General features: G+C 42.2%; 1 protein-coding gene across 1 annotated transcript in view; it reads right to left on the reverse strand.

Moving 5' to 3' along the window:
* The window catches only part of RCAN2 (regulator of calcineurin 2), an 85,695-nt gene extending 79,186 nt beyond the window's left edge, over window positions 1–6,509 (reverse strand). The window contains exon 1 of the mRNA XM_042032815.1: window positions 6,408–6,509. The gene's annotated coding sequence lies outside the window, so the exon portion shown is untranslated. The remainder of the gene's footprint in view (window positions 1–6,407) is intronic.
* Window positions 6,510–6,626: the final 117 nt, after the last annotated feature.

Genomic DNA, 6,626 nt, shown 5'->3' on the forward strand with positions numbered 1-6,626 from the left:
CTCTGAAATGAGATTTGGCTGACAACAGAGCACATCATTCCATAACATAAGGTTATGGAAATATCAGTAACTCTTACTGCTGGAGTCTCAGGGCTAATGACAGAAGTTCTCAAGAACACAAGCTGAAGCAAGTCTCAAAAGTACTGTGTTAACCTGAGGACGGGTTTTCAGGCTATCAAATACACACCTTCCTTTCACCAGCTCAGTCCAATATTAGCACAACTACCTCCAACTAATTTCAGTTTAGAAATTAAATTCTAATTGGAAAGAAGAAGCCTGAACAAATGGCAGAGGAGATGGCTACAAGTCCAGCAGTACACGTTAGTGTAGAGAGTTGACCATCACAGTGACATTACCCCTGGTATTTGAACTCACTCACTTAAACTTTGTATTACTGTACATTTCATGGTAAACACATCCAGGGAAATACTACAAAGAACTTCTCACACCAGCCAGAAACTTCACATCAGAATGTATTATTTTCTCTAGCAAAAGGCGTTAATAAATCATCTCCTCCAAAAATAATCATCTCTAAGCATGTTTGTCATCATGTCTAGCCTGTGTCATTAGCTTTATGAAAATGAACTTCAAGCCCAGTGTGTTACAAAACACAATTTACATCACAGAGCAGGCTTGTGCCAGTCTGTGGGAAGAATTTCATTCACAACAGGCAAACAACTTGCAGCCAGGGAAGACTCTGACCATCTGAGAGCCACAGAAACTGACACACTAAAGTTGTAGGAATTTGGATTATGAATGTTAAAGCTAACAAGTTTCATACCTCCTTTCCCAAGGCATAACAAAGCTATTAGTGTGTGCAGAAAAGCAAAGAATCTCAATCTGTTGACAGAAGTCAGGGAAGTCTTTAGGCTTCCTCACTAAACAGTTGTTTATTTTTCTCTCCTGGGAGAGCCATATTATAATAAAGTACTACGTAGGAAAGCTTCTAAGTTAGGAATTCAACAAAACAATTATGACAAACAACAAAACAGAACAGGATTTTAAGTTACAACCACAAAGCTCAGGTTTTTAACCAATAACAAAATGAACATACTCTGCAGCAGCCAGGATGAGAAATTAATAAATATTTACATCATGTAGCAGTAGTTTTGCTCTGCTAGAGCTCTTGGACAGGAAAAGCTTGTTTCTTTTTTTCCCAGCCAACTATTGAGACATATTTGCCCAGCAGGACTTTGGTATTGGCCAAGTCTTTTTAAGAAAGTCATTGTCTCACAGGCCTTTTGACCAGCTCTTTTAACAGACTTGCAGGTAGGTGTCTGTGCCTGCACAGGCATCTTCTACTCTTAACATACAGATTTGTGATCAGTGTTCCCTCCACTAGCAAGTCAACTTGTAACACCTTGATTCTTAAATCCTCTGCCCAATTTATGATGGGATAGTTAAGAACACCTGTATGGAACAGCTGTTGTTTCACAGATTTTTCCTTTGCACATGGACAAAGCACAGCATCACAGTTAAAACAGAAACCTTGCAAATAAAATACATACATGCTCCCCAAGAGAAATAAACTGCCTATGAGCCTGAGCTCAGTGATAATCAGAGGGGACAAACATACTTCAATCAACATTTGTTAGCAGACTTCAATCAAAAGTTATCCTCAGGCATAAGATGGAAATCTTACATTTTTCCGTATTATGAATAATTTTACACATACAAAAATGTACATACATATATATATGTAAAAAATCATACGTATCCTTTATTATGTCTGTCAAACCTTAAGGCTCAGGTATCATGTTGTTGGTAGCAGTTTGTGGCTTCTTTGAAATTACTTAGCCACTTTAGGGAGTCCTCTGACAAAAAAAAAATTCTCTTTCCAATTATTCGACTAATTTAGAACAAAAGAATTTACATTTCAAATCCCTTTAAACAATTAACTCTAAGTTATGTATCATCCATAAACTGGATTTCCATATAAAATAATCACAATTAAAAGTAATCTTTTATGTAACTATAATACAATCACTGGATCACATTCCCATTTATGTTAAAGCTCCTTTCCACAGCTTCTGACAAAATTAAGTTAACTTCATCCCCTTAGGATCCTTTTTATATTACAAAAAAAACCCAAACAAACAAAACAAAGAAACCCCACATAATAGTAAACTGTACTTATCTTCCTTTTAAAATGCAATGAGTTCAAATTGAGTTATGCACTTGCTTCTCCCCTCCCAAACCAGGAAATTTTTCATACTTGAGATACCAGAAGCTGCCATACAGAATTTCAAAAGAAGTGGCAAGGCCATTAAAAAACCTAAAAATAATGCAGTAATACAGGCATCATCTAGCACCAATATTGATACTAAATTATCCAAAATCCTAACTGGGATCATGACAGCAAACTGTCAGGATTGCTCACTTGAAAAGTCTGAGACACTGAGGTGGATTCAAATCTGAGCCCAACAACTTCATGTAACTTCCATCTAATGCTGAGCACTTGCCACATCTATTTATTCCCTTTATTTAAAGCTTTCTGTGTTATTTCTGAATTTGATGTAAGGTTTGGACCCTCAACTTTAATAAGAACCCCAAGAGTGCTGCACTTTTAACCCTTGGAGAACCACAGCAGCCATTTCCTTCCCAGACCCTGCACATCACTTCCCACTGATATGAGTTACTTTAAATTTCTCCTCCCATGGTCCAGGTGTGGAAAGGTTTCTAATTTGGGATAGCTCCAAACACAAGGCAAACACAAGGCAAACACTCCTCCCACTGGAACAGATCAGGTCGTGTCAGTGTTCAGCTCTGGAGATGCTGTGACCAAAAGCTCTGTAGAGATTCCAAATAGGAGCTCTGTGTTCATTCTGTTACCCCACTATTTTTAGACACAGGACACCTCTAATTAAAATTAACAGAGGAAATTAAAATTAACAGCAGAAAATTATATTCACTGAAAAACAGCAGTAGCTCACTTAAGTTTCTCTTTGAAAAATTACTCTTATTTAGTGTAAAACTGAAAGGGCAAAGATGTATATCTTCTCATGAAGTCAGATGCCTGCAGAGCCAAAACCTTCAGCAGAAAATTTTATTGAATGAAGACAATTTGAGTATATGAAGTGTCTGAATAGACCAATGCCTCCTATATCACTGAGCATTTATAGATTTATCCACTGTTTTTATGGAAACTAATAAGGCATTTCCTTGGTGAACATTTTCCTGTCTTTAGAGTTTTTAAAAAGAATCCCTGAGGGACATCAAGAAACAGGCACATATCTCTTCAAATCACTAGGAAACTTTACTTTTTTTTATTAAACACTGCTTGCCATGACAAACAACATGACTAAAAATAGAATAAAGCAAACAAAACGTTACAAATAGAAGCTTTAAATACAATCACTATAAACTAGAAGTATTACTGAGTCCTGAGTGCAAACCTGGAAACCATAATCTGCAGGAATTAAGAAAATTTGAAGAAAAAAACCAAAGAAAAGTTGCAGTTGCTTTTCTAGAAGGGTCCAGGAAAAGTGTAGGGATTCCATCTTGGCTCCTACTGAAAAAAACAGCACCAAAAAAGCAATTTTTACCATAATTCAAAGACAGGGGAGAGGCAGGAGGGGAGAAATTAAACCCAGTGAATAAGATTTTACTGAAAGAGTAATTTTTTACTTAAAATAGTCACTGACTTTACAGTAGCAGAGCCACCAATTTCACTGTCAGCCTAGGGCTGCATCTCCTGCTGAAGCCAACTGGCCCCACACCGAAGGCTCTGTCAGATGGCACAAATGTAACAGGGAAGGTCACAGAGTAACTTACTGGAATTTCGTTCCACTCTGCACAGTGAACGCTGGAGATGAGCATTATTTTTAATGGTGCTAATTCTTCACTGTGGAAAGCTCCTTTGGACTTAAATAGAGGCTTTTTGCTTAATTAGAAAGAGCAGAACTGGACCCTCACCTGACAGGATTAATGAACCTTTGCAGCCTCAAAAGCAACATGGACTATAGTGACCCCCTCCCACAGACCCCTTCCCACAGCCTTCACTCCTGATCTCCCACCTGGGCAAATTCCCCTTACAGGAATCAAAATTACCTGTACAGGGAAGCCCACTCACTTTTGAGCTCCAGTTTGGTTAGCACCACACAAAAATAGTGCCAATCTCCACTTTTCGTCTTAAAAAGTGGCAAATATGAGGAAGAGGATTTTAATTTTTTTTTTTCTAAATGCTAACTGGTACAAATCCCAAATGTTCTAATCCTTTCCATTGACATTCTAGCCGCATTAAATTTAGCTGAGACTTTGGAACTATTTTTGGAAGCTTTTAACATCCAAAGGGACTATTCAGTTTTATTCCTCTAAAGCAGGACTGGTCAGCTCAAGCAGTCCAAGACATGCACATCACACTGAAGGTTCAGCTGTACCTCCCACGCCAGGGATGTATCCCGAGGCCACAAAGGGATTTATCTGGCATCACCTTGCTGAGTATCTGCATCTCCAGCCCTGGAGAAAACAATCAAGGAGGCACTGGTGAACCCAACCAAGCCAAAATTCCAGTCCCATTGCACAATAGGAAGGTCATACTTTGGAGCAGCCAGTGCCAGGTATGAAGATTCCCTGTGCTGTTCTTAAGGTCAAGAAGCTGAGCTTCGATCAATCGGGCACTACAGTTACCACGGCAACATTAAGGTACTCAAAGAACAAAAACAAAAAACCCCCTCCCCAAACACAAACCAGAACAAGCCTCCTGATTACCTTCACTTGGCCTCTATGCTAATCTATTTAAAGCAAACCCGTTTTATAAGGGGCACACAGCATTAGAGCATCACTGGCCTTCAGCCAGAGCTGTCACCTCACACAGGGGTCAGTGGAACACTCGTTTAGCAGCCCTCCAGCATGTAAACTGAAATTCAGGACTGTGCCCCAAATCTTACCCAGAACTACCTGCAATAGGAGTCATTCACAGAGCTTAACTCCTAGAAGATACTTGGGACACAATGATGACTTGGAACAAAATTTCAAAGTTTCCTCCTCTAAAAGGATTTCCTGCTGGCACAATCAAGTAATTTATAAATTAAAAAAAAATTAAGGACACCGATGCAATGACAAACATTTTCAACACAAACAACGACAAACCAAGCTACTGGATCTGAACACAAGCTACAATACTTGGAAAGGGACAGACAAACTAGATCACACAGCTGACACAGCTTCTTGGGAGTTTAAGGAGAATAGGACATATCCTGCTGTTAAAGGTACCAATGATTAGTTAGCAGGGATGACCATCTACAGAAAATCTTCTTCTGTCCTTGTTTACTGAGATGTCTTTGCAGTTTTCTGGGTTGTTTTATATTCTCACAGCATTCAGACTTCCATCTGTTCAGGGATGATGTGCAACCATATCATTTAGTTTCACTGAAAGAATAAATGCAGCAGTTTCTTTACACTAATTATGTATTTTCATAGAGAAGGAGTTTTCCTTTTCTACAGAACAGTCATTCTAACTAGCTAAACAAAGACCAAACCATTTCCAAGGGCAAAACTTGAAAGCCTAAGACAGAAGCTGGTGTAAAGTATAACCCCTGATTAAACTACAATTCTCATTTATATGATTTCTTTCAGCTGTATAAACTTATCATAGATTTGATTTTAGGAAGCTTCACTAAACTCCAAATTCAAGAAGCAAAGGACCACAATATTTTAAGGACGTACAAAAGAATCTAGGAGAGGTGAGGAAAAGGACCCAAACCAGCAAGTTTGGAGAGCTACCTCTTATATAAGCATAAAATGATATTGGCTTGGGATCACTGAACCACAGAACGGTTTGGGTTGGAAGGGATATTAAAGACCATCTCGTTCCAACCCCCTGCCATGGGCAGGGACACCTTCCACTATCCCAGGTTGCTGCAAGTCCCATCCAAGCTGGCTTTGAACACTTCCAGGAATAGGGCAGCCACAGCTTCTCTGGGCAACCTGTGCCAGTGCCTCACCAGCTTCACAGTAAAGAACTTATTCATAATATTTCATTTAAACCAAAACCTTCCTTCACTTTAAAGCCATTCCCCCTCGGATACCGCAGCCAAGTTTAAAGCAGCCCGAGAAAAGCCTCTCTCTCAGGGCTCCCGGCGCAGCCCAACCCGGAGTTGCCCGAGCGCCCGGTCCGGGTCCGCATCGCTGCGACCCCGACCTGCTCCCAGCACTCCCGGCACGGCCGCAAACCTCCTTCCCACGCCCCCATCCCCTCCTCACGAGCTCCTCCGCATCCCACCGGGGGAGACACCGGCACCGACCTCTCCCGACGGGCGGCCGCGAGCTCGCCGCGCATCCCCCGCGCCCCGAGGGCAGCGCGGCGCCGGGGCAGGACCGCGGGGCGGTTGCATAACCCAGGTCCGCGGGACAGCGCTGCGGCCCCGACGGGGAAGGAGCCCCTGGGGAGGCGGCCGTGCCCTTACCTGCGGCTCGCTCGCCTTTCCCTCACCCGCCCGGAGTCCGCCGCGCTCCGCGCCCAACGCTCCCTCAGAGCGCCCCGCGCCCGCCCGCGCCGCGCCCGCCAAGGTGGAGGACGGGGCGGCCCAATCAGCAAAGCCCCCGCCTAAACGGGCAGGAGGGGTCGCCAATGAGAACGCGAGAAACCCGTTTGTCCCGCCTCCCACACCGCTGGCCACGCCCCC

The sequence above is a fragment of the Corvus kubaryi genome, unplaced genomic scaffold (genome assembly GCF_017639235.1).
Source record: "Corvus kubaryi isolate FWS band 111438036 unplaced genomic scaffold, C.kubaryi_AGA036_p1.0 37354, whole genome shotgun sequence".
NCBI lineage: Eukaryota > Metazoa > Chordata > Aves > Passeriformes > Corvidae > Corvus > Corvus kubaryi.